Consider the following 17,629-nt stretch of genomic DNA (forward strand, 5'->3'; position numbering starts at 1 on the left):
ACTGTTTGTTAGAAGCTAATGTTGATAACCCTGCCAGTGTTAAGATGACTTCGTCTGCCTCTCAAATGTTCTGCATGACGTTGTTTTTTTTTTTAACTTCTCAGAATTAACTGCTTCTGCTCTTGGTGAGGCAGTTTTCTGGGCTAAAAACAACAGTGAGTCACTTGGTCAGATGACAGAGCTGGACACGGCGTGATTTAAGAAGCCCGTGTCTCCTGAGGAGATCAAGAGGGGCTAACATAGTAGTTTTCACATGGAAGGAAAAGTAATGAACTGATTAAAACAAAACTTAGAAATACATTTTACTCTTTCCTTCCTAAGGGACCATGGTGCTGGGAGAAAGGAGCCAAATTTCTGAGGTGAAAATGCTGTAGAGGGTGAACTTCTTAGGGTGTGTCACGGCAGCTTTCCAGATGCTGCACTTCCCCCCCCCACACACACACCTAAGAAAATCCCCAAAGATGAGAGAATAAGCCTAAAAATGGATGCTTTGCCATGTCAGCTTTTCCGGATGATAAATTTCAGGATGATAAATTTTCTTAGGCATGAGGAGTTAAGGGGAAGAGTGCAGGCAACGCCTTTTCAAGCTGGTGATTTTAATGAAGGAGAATTGGCAGAGACTTCCTAACAAACTTTCTCCTGTGACTGGGCAGGGCTTGTGGATGGACGGCTCCAGTGGGGTCTCTGGGTACAGAGACCAGCTTGTGGTCCATTTTATTTTTTTATTTTTATTTTTATTTTTTTTGGCCAGTCCTGGGCCTTGGACTCAGGGCCTGAGCACTGTTCCTGGCTTCCTTTTTGCTCAAGGCTAGCACTCTGCCACTTGAGCCACAGCGCCACTTCTGGCCGTTTTCTGTATATGTGGTGCTGGGGAATCGAACCCAGGGCCTCATGTATACGAGGCACGCTCTCTTGCCACTAGGCCATATCCCTAGCCCTTGTGGTCCATTTTAAAATGAGGTGGGTGGCACTTCCCAGCCGGACAGTGATCTTACTGCTCAGGGGTATTAATGGATCATGAGATAAGGACTTTAAAAGGTCCCTTAGGGCTGGGGATATGGCCTAGTGGCAAGAGTGCTTGCTTCGTATACATGAAACCCTGGGTTCGATTCCCCAGCACCACATATACAGAAAACGTCCAGATGTGGCGCTGTGGCTCAAGTGGCAGAGTGCTAGCCTTGAGCAAAAAGAAGCTAGGGACAGTGCTCAGGCCCTGAGTTCAAGCCCCAGGACTGGCAAAAAAAAAAAAAAAAGAAAGGTCCATTAAATATTAGTGGGGGCAGATCTTCTGCTTGTATTTCTGCTAACAGAAGCTTTTGCACAGATCTTGAAGAGGGAGGGTGGAACTGTGTGGCAATTTCGACAGAGCTCCAGGGCGAGGGTGGATTTTGCAATCGAGCCCTTCATGAAAACTTGTCTCCAAAAAAAATTTTTTTTTTCCAGTCCTGGGGCTTGGACTCAGGGCCTGAGCACTGTCCCTGGCCATTTTCCATATATGTGGTGCTGGGGAATCGAACCGAGAGCTTCATCTGTAGGAGGCAAGCACTCTTGCCACTAGGCCATATTCCCAGCCCTCCCCCCCCCCCCCCCCCCCCGCTTCTTTTTGCTCAAGGCTAGCACTCTGCCACTTGAGCCACAACGCCACTTCTGGCCGTTTTCTATATATGTGGTGCTGAGGAATCGAACCCAGGGCTTCATGTATACGAGGCAAGCACTCTACCACTAGGCCATATTCCCAGCCCCTTGTATCCAATTTTAAAAAGCCTCCAGCCCAGAGCTAGTAAGTGTGGTTGTTCTTTTTTTTTTTTTAAATTTTCCTTTCTTGGGGGTGTTGGGAGATGGAAGCCTGCTCTACAGCTAGAGACCCCCTTACCCCCCATCTTATGCTGTGTGAATGGAGGTCCTGGGCAGGGCAGGGAGGTCACAGAAAGCTTTCCTTAGTATTTTAAACATCTGAGACTGCCCAGTCCTGCCCGTAAGGCTGACAGTGTGCAGGCTCAGCTCGTGTGTGAGGTTGTCAGAGGTTGAGTGTGCAAAGTCACCACCCCAGCTCTATCTGGCCAGGCCATGTGCCCTGAACCACCATTGGTTACATCATCTTCTGGCCACTCGCTGGAGGTTTGGAGTAATTTCATTACAACACTGCAGAAAAGCAGTGCAAGACAACACTGAGCTCCTGCTTACTGCAGGGAAGAAGGAAAGCAGAAATAGCACTGTGGCTCCACCTCTGAGCCAAATAGCAAGGCACTTCTCACCACTGTTTGACAGTCATTACCCAGAAACTAGTGATCCCAATTGGTGGTTACTGTGTCTGTCTGTCTGTCTTTCACAGTGGGTGACCTCATTCATTTTTTCCTGGTGTGTGTGTGTGTGTGTGTGTGTGTGTGTGTGTGTGTGTGGTTTTTTAAACAATCTGTTATGTAGCCCAGGTGAACCTTGAACTCAAGGTTTTCCTGCTCAGTCCTTGTAGGGTATTGGGATTACAGGGGTATGCCCCCACACCTGGCATGCTGATCACTTTTTTGTTGCTATGTGGTTAGTACTGAGGACTGAACTTAGGACGGAATCCTTAGATCACAATCCTGATTGTGCTTCCTAAGCAGATGCTCTACCTCTCGCGCCATGCCTTCAGTTCCTTTTTGCATTGGTTATGTTCTCACATTTTGCCCGGGCCAGTCTAGGCCGCCGTTCTCAGGCTTGTGCTTCCCTGTGTTACTGGGGATGACAAGTGTGGCCACTGGGCACGGCTATTTTTTGTCCCCCATAGTGGGGAGGGAGGGTGTTGGATAGTCACTCCTTGCCACACCCAGCCACTCATTGGGAAAGAGTCCTGGAAAAAATTTTCCTGCCCAGGGGCCTCAAACCATTTTTCCCAGTCTCTGCCTCCCAAGTAGCTAGGAGTGTAAGCAGGATTCTAGGCCTGAGTCACTGTGCAGTGTGGTAGCCACTGTTTGGTTGTATAGATATATATTTTGATGCTGGGAATTGAATCCAGGGCCTTACCCATGGGAGACAGGTGCTGTACCACTGAGCTACACCCTCTGGTTGTGTTCTCAAAATGGTAATACCTGTCTTTTTAGTGTTTTGTGAGTATTATTTTTCAAAATACTGTCAGTTTGAAGGAAGCTAAAAATCCTGTTTAGACTATCTTCCTTACTGACTCCAATAATTGTACTTTAAAGGTACAAAAATCAGTGTTCAATCTGAGTTCTAGATAGATAAAAATATCTGGCTGTATCTTACCCACTCCAAATTCAGACTCTACTACTGGGCCACACCCCCATGTGGAGATTTAAAAATACTTGGATGCCGATACATATTGTTATTTCTTTCTTTTTTTTTTTTTTTGGCCAGTCCTGGGCCTTGGACTCAGGGCCTGAGCACTGTCCCTGGCTTCTTCCCGCTCAAGGCTAGCACTCTGCCACTTGAGCCACAGCGCCGCTTCTGGCCGTTTTCTGTGTATGTGGTGCTGGGGAATCGAACCTAGGGCCTTGTGTATCCGAGGCAGGCACTCTTGCCACTAGGCTATATCCCCAGCCCCATATTGTTATTTCTTAACCAAAAGCTTTTATTGATATATGCAGATAGTTATTTCTTAAACAATATGTGTATGCAGATACATATAATTCTTAAACAATAGCTTTAACTTAGTTAAGCTTTACACACTGGAAGTTGTATAACTTAATATTCTAACATGTGGACATGTTCTTATAAAATCAACATTATGGTCCTGTTAGTGTGCATGTCCTTCACCCCACTCCCAGTGTCCTCATCCCTTTTGGCCACCTTCTCCTCCCCACCCCCAAACCCCTCCCCTGGGAACCATGGAGCTGCTTTCCATGATTATAGATTGGCTTGCATTTTCTAGAGTTGTCTACAAATAGTGTCACATGTATCCTCTTTGATCTGGCTTCTTTCATTGAGCAGAATTACTCTGAGATGCACCATGCTGTAGGGAGGAGCATCACTAGCTAATTATCTCTCCCCATGAGCAGCACACTGGCATTTGCTCATATCCTCATGTATTTGTACATCAGTGCATTGTAGCTGACAAGTTCCGGTGAGTTTGAATGTGGAAAACCATTTGTAATTTTTCAAAACCTGTTAGATTTTTCTCATGAACAGCTGAGATGGTAAATAGACAACAGATGTTGAACATGAGATAAGCCATAGTGGAGAGAAACAATCACATTTCACATTTTTCGTCCTGGAAAATGTTAAAGATACATAATGACCATAAGCCACTTGGTAGAAAGCTCAGCACAGTTGAGAGAAGATTTATAATTTGAAGGCTCTCAGTTAGTCACTTTTACTAAACACAGGCGAGGCCTCTGTCTGACCTAGAGTGACACACAGTGGGGCTCTATGAAGGGTACATTCCCTCCCTTGCCCTTTAGAAGTTTATGTCCAGCAAATGAACTGAGCCAACTAGAAATAATTATAACATGTAGGAATGGGGAGTGCAATAAGAGAAAGGAAGGTTCTAGTTGAATATATGCAGATGTGATGGAGGGCCAGCATATGCCAAGCGATGTGAGCCAGAACTGAAAGGTAGGAAGTGAAGGGACAGCCCCAGGGAACAGTAAATAAAATGCTGGTGGGTTGGTTGTCCTGAGGGTTGTGAGGGACAGACTTTCCTCCTTAGCCCATAGGCCAGCTTTGCCCTGCTGCCTCTTCTTACCATATGAAGTCTAGCTCCAACTTCCCCCTTTTTATGGACATTAGTCAAACCAAGGCCTGTCTTTGTGAGTGTGTATGTGTGTGTACATGTATGTATGTATGTATGTACCATTACTGGTGTTTGAACTCAGGGCTGGAGCACTCACTATCCCTTAGCCTTTTATTTGGTTGTTGCTCTACCACTTCAGTCACATGTTGTGTCTTTTTGGTAGTTAGTTGGAGGTAAGTGTCTCCCAGCTTGCTTTGAACTACTATCCTCACATCTCAGCTTCCTTGAGTAGCTAGAATGAATAGATGTGAGCCACCTGCTCCCAGTTAAGGCCCATCCTAGTGATCTCATTTTAGCTTGATTACCTTTTCTTGGAAAATGTCCTTTTTCTAAATAAAATCTCCTTCTGTGGTATTTAGGGGCTGGACTTCCAATATGTCTTTTGGGAAGCAATTCAGATGACAGGTCTGGTGCGCAGCATTAATTTCCCCCTATTGGCTATTGCCGGTGGGATGCCACAGCCCCCAATCTTTATCTCAGAGCCGCTGAGAAGATCAGGTGGGTGGCCACAAGTGGCCCAGAGCAATGGGGCTGAGGAAGAAGAGAAGGCACAGAGTGAGAGAGCACTTTGAATCTGAAAGGAGAAATGTCACACATCAGACAACACAAGAAAAATGGACTATTGTGACTTTTGCAAGAGAATTTGAACAATTCCTAAAGGAAATAACCAAAAGTGGAGTTCTTGCTCCTTTTGAGTCCCCCGTCTCCCTCCCCACCCCAGGAAGTGAAGTGTGTGGTGTGATCATGCCTCATGCCGATGGTCCAGACCAGCAGATGTTCACATGGTCCAGACTGTGGGAATGGGGAGGATGAGTTCATTAGGGAGCGATTGGGAGATAGATGGGTGTTGGGTGATTCCAAGTCCGGGAATAAGCAAACAGAGGGGAGTTTGAGAAATGGAGTAGTATACAATTTTGGAGGGGTGTTGCCTACAGCAGTGATTTCCCTATCCCTGTTCCCTCTCCCAATATTAAGAAACATGAGCACCTTCCTGGATTATTCAGTAGCATCGTTGGCTCAGACCCTGTGGGACACGTCAGCCTCCTTCTCCTCTTCTTCATCCTCTTCCCCCCACCCCCCATATTAGGTGTGGGGATATCTCCCAAAGTGAAGAAATCCAAGTGAACAATGTGGACTCACTGGAACACAGGCGTGAGCTATATTTCACAGTGCTGGATGCAGCCAGCACTTGGATATGATCTCATTTTCAGCAATGCAAGTTTGCTCACAAAGAGATGTCCAATCTTCTGGAAAATCTAAGAATAACAATTCCACTATCTATTGGAGACTCATTGGGACTCAGCCTTGCAGCCGAGTGGCTGTGCCTCTCTCTAATATCCTGCTTGAGGACTCTGAAATTGTTCCTCCCTCTGGGAGGAGGAGATGGTTAATTGAAAGGGAAGATCTATCATTACATGGTCTGACCAGGGGAAAATAACAGAGACAAAAAAGAACTTTATCTTTTGAAATCAAACTTACCATTCTAAGTGCTTAAGGAAATTAATTCAAGAGGAAAGGGGAAAATAAGCAGTTTACTGTTGTGATTTCTCCCCCAAAGTATATCCTTTGTACTCAGAAACACAGTCTTCTGTAAGTATATTTTTGTTCTGAACATAATGATTTGGTCTATGATCTGTTATTTAATATATACATATGTATATATATATGTATACATAAAACATATATGTATATATAAAACAAAATCTACATACAATATATACATGTATACAAAACTACGGTGTGATTTGATTTTAATTACACTCATCAATCTGACTTGTAGAGTCATGAAATACATTTTTGCATGCAGAAATAATATTTCCTCAAGTGGTCTGATTTTTAAAATCTAGATGAGTTTTCCTAAAAAGTAAAGTCAAATATTTTCTTAGTTTCTTGTTACTCTCTATGCAGAGATCTAATTAAAAATGTGTAATGTAGCAGAAAAAAATGTGAATTCTGATTTCTGCCTGTGTGCTTCAAGTAGGAAGGAGGCCCCTTGATTCTTTCAGTTTGTCTTGGGCAGGGACTTTCCTAGAATTGGAATGGTGCCACCAACCTAGGCAAGGCAACCTCCTCCTCACACTGCCCAGCTTGTCTTTGTAACTCACATGTGTTTCAGTGGCCAGTTCTGACTGGCAGGAGGATCAGGAGGTTCAGATGGGAGGCATTCAGATGGGGGCAAAATTTTTTTCCTTCAATGTCATTCCAAAATCACTCCTGACTTCCAGCTTGCCAGACTTGTTTCCTAACTTTCAAATGTCCAACCACATCTGCATCTGGCAGAGTGTCAGATATTAAAAGCTCATTTTATTTACTCATTCATGGATAGTAAAGAAAAATACAACCCACAACCAAACCAAAAATAACAAAAACATTTGTCACAAGAAATTCCTAGAAAATCAGTCCATTGTTTTCAGTATTTAAACAAGAATTCTAAGACCAAAGTTGATTAAAGTGAATTACTATGTGAAAAGGAAGGGGATTATGACTTAGACTGCAATGTGGATGACTCTTGCAAATGTCCAGAAATAAGCCAGGCACAGAACAAATCCCGAGAGCCCACTTACACAGCTACTTGTGTTAGACTGGTGGTTGCCAGGGGCTGTGGGATGGAGGAATGAAGAGCTAAGTAGTTCACACAGACAGCTTCAGTTTGGGAAGATTAAGATGTCTTGGGAGCCAGGTACTGATGGCTCAGGCCTGTGATTCTAGCTACTCAGGAGGCTGAGATCAGAGGTCCAGGTTTGAAGCTAGCTCAGGAAAGAGGGTCCATAAGACTCTTACCTCCAGTTAACTACCAAAAAGCTGGAAGTGGAGAGATGGCTCAAGTGGTTGAGTGCCAGCTTTGAAATAGCTAAGGGGCAGTGCCCAGGCCCTGAGTTCAAGCTTCAATACTGGCACCAAAAAAGACCTCCTGGAGGTGGATGGCAGTAATGGCTGCACAGCCGGGTGGGTATGCTGCATGTCACACTGTGATTTAAAAATAATCAAGGAGGGCTGGACTGTAGACCAGTGCTGGATTATTTGCCAAGAAGCCACCAGGCCCTGGGTTTAAATCCTCAATATAAAAAATAAGTAAAATGGTTAGGACACTGGATGCCATGCTGTGTATACTTTAACATGGTTCCTTAAAAAGTGAGTTGCTAGCCAGGTGCTGGCAGCCAGACCTGTCACTCTGGCTGCTCAGGAGGCTGAGATCTGAGAATTGCGCTATGCACACTTCTGCTCTAGCTGAGCAGACTCTTAAACTCCAATTAACTAGTAAAAAGCTGGAAGTGGAGGTGTAGCTCAAGTGGTAGAGTGCCAGCCTTGAACAAAAAAGTCAAGTGCATGAGGCCTTCCACACACATTACACCCCCCCCCCCCACACACACAGCCACAGTAGTGGCTGGCATGTACATAACTGTGGACTCTGGATGGCCCTCCCATCCTGGTGCACAATTTGCAACTCTGATATGACTGGCATGACTTCTTCTGGGGAATTTCTTCCTAGTTTCTTTCTTCGCCCTCTTCCTTCACTGCAGTTAGTGGAAGGGCACACCCTGACTGAAGCCAGAGCAATCAGTCAAGGTTATTTGGGGCTGTCTTTTGAGTGGAAGAAAGAGAGCTTACTAGAACATTTTTTCTTGGGAGATCCCAGTTCAATGTGCCTGAAACAGCATTGGGCTTTTGATTTGTGAAAATTTACAGCCTATGTCTAAATGAAATACAAGAAAATGCCAAATGCAGGCGAAGAGCATTACCTGTGCAACAGCTGGCTAGACACTAATCCCTTTGCCCAGGAGGTGTGGTTATTTCAGGGAAGCATCGCTTGTCTTTGCAGTGGGAGGAGAAAGAGTCGGCATGAAGATGTGAGCAGATGTGTCCCTCTGGTGGATTCTGGGACAATCTTGTGTCAGCTCAGCTCAGTAGAATTGTCTATGTTGGTGGAGTTCTTCATGCTTCTAAGTACTTAAATATGGCTCTCATGACTGAGGAGTAAGTTATCTACATAAGAAACAGTGAAACTATGTAGCACAGTTGAACTGGGGTCTTCCATTCTTTCTTCTTCTTCCTTTTTTTTTGTTGCTTAAACAAATGCTTTTATTTTATAAGTTTTATGGTTCAGAGATCTAGGTTCTAGGTGTGCCTCACCAGCTGTGTATCTGTTTCAGAAACTCTCCTGGAGGCTCCAGCCAGTTGGGCTGGGGCTGTGGCCTCATCTGAAGGTTCAATGGGAGGAGACTTAATTCCCGAGTTCCTTCACATAGTCACTTCAGGTCTTTCTTTTTTTATTTGTTTATTAATTGAACACAAAATTTTTTTACAAGGTGTTGTGCAAAAAGGGTACAGTTACATAGTAGGGCAGTGTGTACATTTCTTGTGATATCTTATGTCCTGTTTTTCTATCCCTTCTCTAGGTGGGGTAGACATATATACAATATACAATGTATCAAGAACATATATAGTATTCACAGACTTGGTCTCTACTGTCTCTCCATCTCCCTTTGTTAACAGTCATAGGCTTGTCTCGCTCAACATTATTTGTTCGAGTTCTGACCATTTCCCTGTGAATAACAATATTTCACCATTCCTAATGGCTATGTAGTATTCCATTGTGTATAAGTACCATATTTTTTGGATCCATTCGTCTGTGGAGGGGCATCTGGGTTGTTTCCATATTTTGGCTATTGTGAATTGTGCCGCGATAAACATGGAAGTACAAATGTCTTTTTGATATCTTGGGTTTTGCTGTTTAGGATAGATGCCTAGGAGTGGTATGGCTGGGTCATAGGGTAGGTCTATATTGAGCTTTTTGAGAAACCTCCATACTGTTCTCCAAAGTGGTTGTACTAATTTGCACTCCCACCAACAATGGAGAAGGGTTCCTCTTTCCCCGCACCCCCTCCAGCATTTGTTGTTGCCTGAGTTCAGAGTATGGGCCATTCTAACTGGGGTGAGGTGGTATCTCAGGGTTGTTTTTATTTGCATTTCCTTTACTAGCAGGGATGTTGAGCATTTCCTCATGTGTTTCTTTGCCTTTTTATATCTTCTCTTGTGAAGTCTCTCTTTAGCTCTTTTGCCCATTTCCTAATAGGTTTATTGGGCTTGGAGGGGTTTAGTTTTTTTGAGTTCTCTGTAGATGACAGATATCAGGCCTTTGTCTGTTGCTGTGCTGGTAAATATCCTTTCCCATATCGTTGGCTGTCTTTCTATTTTGGTGGCTATGTCCTTAGCTGTGCAGAAACTTTTTAATTTGTAGTAGTCCCATTTGTCGAGTCTTTCCCCTATCTGTTGTGCCCCTGGGACTCTGTTCAGGAAGTTCCTTCCTGTGCCTATAAGTTCTATCTAGCGTCTTTCCTACTTGGTCCTTCAGTAGTTTCAAGGATTCAGGTCTGATATTGAGGTCCTTGATCCATTGGAGTTGATCTTGGTGCATGGTGATAGGCTTGGGTCTACTTTGAGTTTTCTGCATATGGCTGCCCAGTTCTCCCAGCACCAGTAGTTGAAGAGGCTATGTTTATTCCATTGTATGTTTTTAGCTCCTTTGTCGAATATCAGTTGGCTGTAAGAGTGCGGTTTTATTTCTGGGTCTTCAGTTCTAATCCATTGGTCTTCCGATCTGTTTTTATACCAATACCATGCTGTTTTTGTTATGATGGCCTTGTAGTAGAGCTTGAAGTCTGGTATTGTGATACCTCCTGCACTGCTTTTTTTGCCTAGAATTGCTTTGGCTATTCTAGGGTTTTTGCTGTTCCATATGAATTTATGGATTGGTTTCTCTATTTCAGTGAAGAATGTGGCTGGGATTTTGATAGGTATTGCATTGAATTTGTATAACAATTTGGGCAATATGGCCATTTTCACTATATTGATTCTGCCTACCCATGAGCATGGGAGGTCTTTCCATCTCCTTGTGTCTTCTTTGATTTCCTTTATTAGATTTTTGTAGTTTTCATTAAATAGGTCCGTCACGTCCTTGATTAAGTTGATCCCTAGGTATTCTTTTTTTGGCTACTGTAAATGGAATTGTTTCCATAATTTCCTTTTCTGTTTGTCTATTGCTGGTGTACAGAAAAGCTGCTGACTTTTGTGGGTTGATTTTTGTATCCTGCTACTTTGCCAAATTGGTTTATTAGGTGTAGGAGTTTGGGTACTGAGTTTTTTGGGTCCTTTAGATATAAGATCATGGGGCTGGGAATATGGCCTAGTGGCAAGAGCGCCTGCCTCATATACATGAGGCCCTGGGTTCGGTTCCCCAGCACCACATATACAGAAAATGGCCAGAAGTGGCGCTGTGGCTCAAGTGGCAGAGTGCTAGCCTTGAGCAAAAAGAAGCCAGGGACAGTGCTCAGGCCCTGAGTCCAAGGCCCAGGACTGGCAAAAAAAAAAAAAAAAAAAAGATAGATATAAGATCATGTTGTCTGCGAATAGGGATAACTTGATTTCTTCCTTGCCTATGTGTATCCCTTTGATATCCTCCTCTTGCCTTATTGCTATGGCTAGGGATTCCAGCACTATGTTGAAAAGAAGTGGGGAGAGTGGGCAGCCTTGTCTTGTTCCTGAGTTTAGGGGGAATGGTTTTAGTTTCTCTCCATTTAATATGATATTAGCAGTTGGTCTGTTGTATATGGCTTTTATTGTTTTGAGGAATGTTCCATCTATTCCTGTTCTCTCCAAAGCTTTTAATAGGTATGGATGTTGTATTTTGTCAAAGGCTTTTTGGGCATCGACTGAGATAACAATGTAATTCTTATTTTTAGATCTGTTTATGTGGTGAATTACGTTGATTGATTTACGGATGTTGAACCATCCTTGTGACTGTGGGATGAAGCCTACTTGGTCATGATATATGATTTTCTTGATCAGTCACTGGATCCTGTTAGCTAATATTTTATTGAGGAGCTTTGTGTCTGTGTTCATTAGTGATATTGGTCTGTAGTTCTCTTTTTTTGTTGGGTCTTTGCCTGGTTTGGGAATGAGTATGATATTAGCTTCGTAGAATGAGTTTGAGATTTCTCCCTCTGTTTCTATTTCGTGGAAGAGTTGGAGGAGTATTGGTATTAGCTCCTGACTAAAGGTTTTGTAGAATTCGTTGGTGAATCCATCTGGGCCTAGGCTTTTCTTAGTAGGGAGGTTCTTGATTACCTCCTGTATCTCACTGTAAGTTATTGGTTTATTTAGTTGATTTATTTCTTCTTGGTTCAGTTTGGGCAGTTTGTACTTCTCTAAGAATTGATCCATTTCTGTAAAATTATTGTTTTTTGCTGAGTAGAGGTTTTGGAAATAGCTCCTTATGATTGTATGAATATCGTGTGTACTTGTTGTAATTTTTCCGGTGTAGTCCTTGATTTTACGTATATGAGTCTCTTCTCTTCTTTTTTTTGTAAGTCTTGCAAGGGGTCTGTCAATTTTGTTTATTTTCTCAAAGAACCAGCTTTTAGTCTTATTTATTTGTTGAATGGTCTTTCTGTTTTCAATCAGATTTATCTCTTTAATCTTTGTGATCTCTCTCCTCCTAGTCGTTTTAGATTCTGTCATTTCTTGTTTCTCCAGTTGTTTTAGTTTCATCGTGAGGTTATTCACCTGCTCTGCTTCCATTCTTTTAATGTGAGTGCTGAGGGCAATGATCTTGCCCCTCAGTACTGCCTTAGCTGTGTCCCATAGGTTTCTTTGTGATGTGTTTTCATTGTCATTGTGGCTTATGAATTCGTTGATTTCATCTTTAATTTGGCCTGTGGCCCAAGTGTTGGATAGCAGCGTGGGGTTTAGCCTCCAAGAGTGTGTATAGTGTCTGTGGTATCCTTTGTTGTTGAGGGTTACCTTTAATCCACTGTGATCAGATATAATACATGGGATGACGTCAATACTTTTGTATTTGCTGAGGTTCTTTGTGTGAACAACACAAAGGGGAATTCTTTTTTTTTTTCCAATTTTTTATTATCAAACTGATGTACAGAGAGGTTACAGTTTCATACATTAGGCATTGGATACATTTCTTGTACTGTTTGTTACCTTGTCCCTCATACCCCCCTCCCTCCTCCCACTTTCCCTCCCCCCCCCCCCGTGGTGTTCAGTTCACTTAGACCAAACAGTTTTGCAAGTATTGCTTTTGTAGTTGTTTGTCTTTTTTTACCCTGTGTCTTTCAATTTTGGTATTCCCTTTCAATTTCCTACTTCTAATAGCAGTATACATGGTTTCCAATATACTCAGATATTACAGAGATAGTGTAGGTACAACCACAGGAAGGTGATACAAGAACATCATCAATAATAGAAGCTACAGATACAGATGGGACGTTGAAAGTAGTTACAAATGTGATATAACAATCGTTTCCATAACATGGAGTTCATTTCACTTAGCATCATCTTATGTGATCATAAGGGTATAGCTATTGGGCTCTTGTGATGCTCTGCTATGACTTGCCTAAATCTGTACTAATTATTCCCAATAAAGGAGACCATAGAGTCCATGTTTCTTTGGGTCGGGCTCACTTCACTTAGTATAATTTTTTCCAAGTCCTTCCATTTCCTTACAAATGGGGCAATGTCATTCTTTCTGATAGAGGCATAAAATTCCATTGTGTATATGTACCACATTTTCCTGATCCATTCGTCTACTGAGGAGCATCTGGGTTGGTTCCAGATTCTAGCTATGACAAATTGTGCTGCGATGAACATTGTTGTGCTGGTGGCATTACTGTGATTTTGTTTGTGGTCTTTTGGATAGATACCCAAAAGTGGGGCTGCTGGGTCATAGGGGAGTTCTATATTTAGCCTTCTGAGGAATCTCCATACTGCTTTCCAGAGTGGCTGAACCAGTTTACATTCCCACCAACAATGAAGTAGGGTTCACAAAGGGGAATTCTTACCCTAATCCTCCTTATGACTGGCAGGGAGGAGAATGCCACGGAGTGAGAGGAGCGAGGTCAAGGCTCACTCGGGAGAAGCATTTGAGGGGATGCACACACACTTCAGTGCAGTTTTAGCAGGGACACTTTCAGTGTGATGGGCCCTGAGCTACCATTCGCCTTTCCCACGCCTCTTCTCACCCTTCCTTCCCACTGTCATCTCTCACCCACCTGGTGCCTGGATGTGGTGCTAGGTTTATAATCCCTCTCCCCTCCCCACCAAAAGAGGTGTCTAGGAAGTGGGGAGTGTGTGCAGGAGCTGGTGACAAGGTGGTAGGTCAGCCAAGTGTCACAGCCCTGGGGCTCCCTGGAGGTCCTCAGCAGCTGTGGCCCGGGCTTTGCGGAGGGACAGGGCGTTGTTAGGGCCTCGCTTGAGCCGGGGAGGGGCTCCAGGCCTGCAGCCACTGTGCCACACCCCTGTCCAGTTCTTTGGCTGTGGTCCCTATGCCTGGAGGCAGCATGCTACCAGCAGTGAATGAGCGTCTCCCATGTTCTCCCAGCCCACGGGCCACGGGATGCCTGGCTGCTCTGGCTCTGCTTTGCTGCCCTGTGTGGTCATTGATTGACAATTGCTTGATGGATTGGTGTGGTACTGGGGGTTGAGCCCAGGGCTTCATACTTGGTAGTGTGGTAGACTAGGGAGGAAATGGATGCATTTTCTCCGGGGTGGGGGGGGGGCCCGGGAGACATGGAACCCACGTCTGGAGACTCTCCCCTGAGCAACTACATTAGAGTGGGGGTAAGGACTGGCCTTTATTTTGGGCAGTTGGGGGGATGGACCTTTGGCTTTCATGCCAAGCAAGCGCTCTAACACGGAGCAGCACCCTAGCCAGCTTCTGACAGTGTTTACAACTGTGAGGCTGGAGGAAGGGCAGCATAAGTGGTAGCCTCACACTGGCCCCTGTGTTTATAAGAACCTGATTTCTGCTGGGATAAGCCCAGAGCACTATGGAGCTGGCCAGCTGCTATGTAATGACTCTCTCCACCCCCAGCTTCCCACAGAGGAGGCCTGAAGGCTGGAGCAGGGCTCAGTCACGTCGGGGGGGCTCCTCGTGCATGGGAATCCCTCCAGCAGCTTTTCCAGGCCTGGAGGGGCTGGCTGATTGTTCCCAGCTGTTGGATGTACTCTGGACGCCTCCCACAGTGGACTTGACGCCATGTCAGGAACGCCTCAACCTGAACAACAGAGGGAAGTGTGAGTGGGGGGAGGTAGAGATCCAGCAACCTGATCTCTGGAAGAACTCTCCAAGGCATTGCCCCCTTGGAGACCATGATGCGTGCTGGTGGAGCCAGTACTTTCTTACTCTCTGGCTCCTGTGGATAGAAGCTTGGATGGGGTATGGGCTATCCTCCCTCTTCCCTTTCTCTCTTTTCCCTCCCCTCTCTTCCCCTCTCTTGCCCTCTCCTCTCCATTCCCCTCATCTCCCCTTCCCTCCCCAATCTCTCCTCCCTTTCCATTTCTCTCCTCCCCTCCCCTCTTCTCCATAAGTCCTCACAGGGAGGACTTGGTTGTGGTTCTTAACTCTCAAGGGCAATGTCAAAAGTGCATTATGGTTATGGCGGGGTGCCAGTGGCTCACGCCTATGATCCTAGCTCCTCCGGAGGCTGAGGTTTAAAGTCAGCCTGGGAAGGAAAGACCACAAGACTCTTATCTCCAGTTAAAAGCCAAACATGGAGCTGTGGCTCTAGTGGGCAAGTGCTAGCCTTGAGCAAAACAGCTCAGGGGCAGCACCCAGGCTCTGAGTTCAAGCCTGAGGACCAAAAAACAAGCACTCAAAACAAGCAAACAAAAAAATCCCTTCCATAAACAAAGTGCATCTGTAGAAGGCCTTCTGTAGAAGACTGTGATTCCTTAGGAAGGTGGCTTGGAGGCCACTGCTCCATAGCCAGTGTGTGGCATGGTGTTTGGCTGGCTGACCCTGTGGCTCCTGCAGCCCCCGCAGCTGGTGGTCCTGAGCCGTCCAATGCACCCAGCAATCCCCAGGGAGTGACACAAGGCCTGCTTCTTTCTGGCAACTCCCCAAAGACAAGGCCAGCTGCTAGGTCTGCTGGCTAGGACAAGGCCAGGCTGCTAGGAGCGAGGGAAGAAGTGCTGGAGAAACCATGGCTCCCAGCCCAAAGTAGCCACCGTGTTGCACCAACGAGGGCTGATGGCAGGGCGCTGGTGGCTCACTCGTGGAATCCGAACCACTTAGGAGCTTGAAACGAGGATCGTGGTTCAAAGCCAGATTGGGCAAACATACCCAAGAGACTCCTCTTCAGTTCACCAGCAAAAGCCCAGAAGTAGAGGTTTGGCTCAAATGGTAGAGCACCAGCCTTGAGCAAAAGCTAAGGGACAGCCTGACACTGGTGGCTCACGCCTGTAATCCTAGCTACTCAGGAGGCTAAGATCTGAGGATTGTGGTTTTCAAAGCCAGCCTGGGTGGGAAACACCATGAGACTCCTATCTCCAATTAATTACAGCAAAAGCCTGACATGTTGCTGTGGCTCAGGTGGTAGAGTGCTAGTCTTGAGTGTTAGCAAAAGAGCTCAGGGACAGCACCCAGGCCCTGAGTTCAAGCCCAGGACTGACTACCCCCTCCCTCCTAAAAAGGCTAAGGGATAGTTCCTAGGCCTTGAGTTCATGCTCCCAGTACTACACACGCACGCACACACACACACATGCACACACACACACACACTCACACACACCTATTCTCTCTCTTTCATCCCTCATGTTCACCTGGGCTGTTGGGTTGTTGCTGCTCGCTGTAGATCCAGGCCTAGCCCCTTTTTTGGGACTGCATGGCTCCCTGGAAAGGACTTGTCTATCAGGGAATATACACTTGATTTTTAAAGTTTTTGCTGTGGTGAGGATAGGACCCAGGGCCTCATGCATGTTAAGCAAGCACTCAAACATTGAGCCTCACCTCAACTCAGGAAGGAGCACTTTGGAGATAGAACTTCTGTATTCGTTGGCTTTCAGTCACTGTAACGAATAGCCTGAGATCAATCAGCTTATTATAAAGAGGAAAAACCTCTTTTGGCTCAGGATTTCATGGGCTCTGTTGCTTTGGGATCTGTGGTGGGGGGAAACTACCCTCTTTTGGCAGCTGGGAGGCAGCGTGTGGAAGCAAGGAGTCGCAGTATCCCCTTAAAGGACACACCTCAGTCTCCTAGCTTCTTGCTAGTAGGTCCTGTCTCCTAACAGTTCCCCTGTGAACGGCTGCCTCACTTCCCAGGAGCACTGCTAGCTGGTCAGAAACCAAGCCTTTCACACAGGCCAGTGAGGACTACTCAGCCCAGACCATCCCAGCCCCAGGTCCACTTCCCGATTCCCCTCATTGGCGGAATGGAGCTCATTTGAACAGAGGAACCAGAGGTACCATTCCCAGGGCTCACAGCCCGCTGCCTTTGCTGGAGTTAGGGGGAGAAGGTGCAAAGGTAGATTATGTAGATTTTAGGGGAAATGGACTAGAAATGCTTCTTTACAACACCCAACCTTGAGTGGCACCAAAAAAAAAAATCCCCATAGAGCAGAGAGCTACAGAAGAGAAGTTTGTTGGTGAAACAAAAACTCATTTGGGAGACTGAAAAGTATCCACATTTGGCTGGAATTGTGGTTTCAAGGTGCGTGTGTATGTGTGTGTGTGTGTGTGTGCGTGTGCCTGTGTGTGTGTGTGTGTGTGTGTGTGTTTTGGTGTTTGGGATCAAGCCAGGGACTTAGACATGCGAGCAGGTGCTCTGCCACTGAGGGTTTTTGTGTTTGCTTGCTTGCTTGTTTGTTTGTTGGGCCAGTACTGAGGTTTGAGCTTAAGGCTGTACACTAGCTCAGCTTGTGTGCATAGCCAGGGCTCTTGCCTTGGGGACATGGGATTTCATGGGACATGATTTGGGACATGGGATCTTCTTTTCTCCCTGGGCTGGCTTTGAATCATCCTCTCTGGGCCTCAGCTCCTCAGTAGCTAAGATTACAGGTATGAGCCACCTAACTCCATACGAGCTTTTCTAAAGTCGGTTTACCCAGAGTCTG

At 45.4% G+C, this 17,629-nt stretch overlaps 1 protein-coding gene across 1 annotated transcript in view; it reads left to right on the forward strand.

Annotated features, from left to right (window-relative positions):
- The window catches only part of Emilin2 (elastin microfibril interfacer 2), a 59,138-nt gene that overhangs the window by 11,557 nt on the left and 29,952 nt on the right, over positions 1-17,629 (forward strand). The window lies entirely within an intron of this gene.

The sequence above is a fragment of the Perognathus longimembris genome, chromosome 15 (assembly GCF_023159225.1).
Source record: "Perognathus longimembris pacificus isolate PPM17 chromosome 15, ASM2315922v1, whole genome shotgun sequence".
NCBI classification, from domain to species: domain Eukaryota; kingdom Metazoa; phylum Chordata; class Mammalia; order Rodentia; family Heteromyidae; genus Perognathus; species Perognathus longimembris.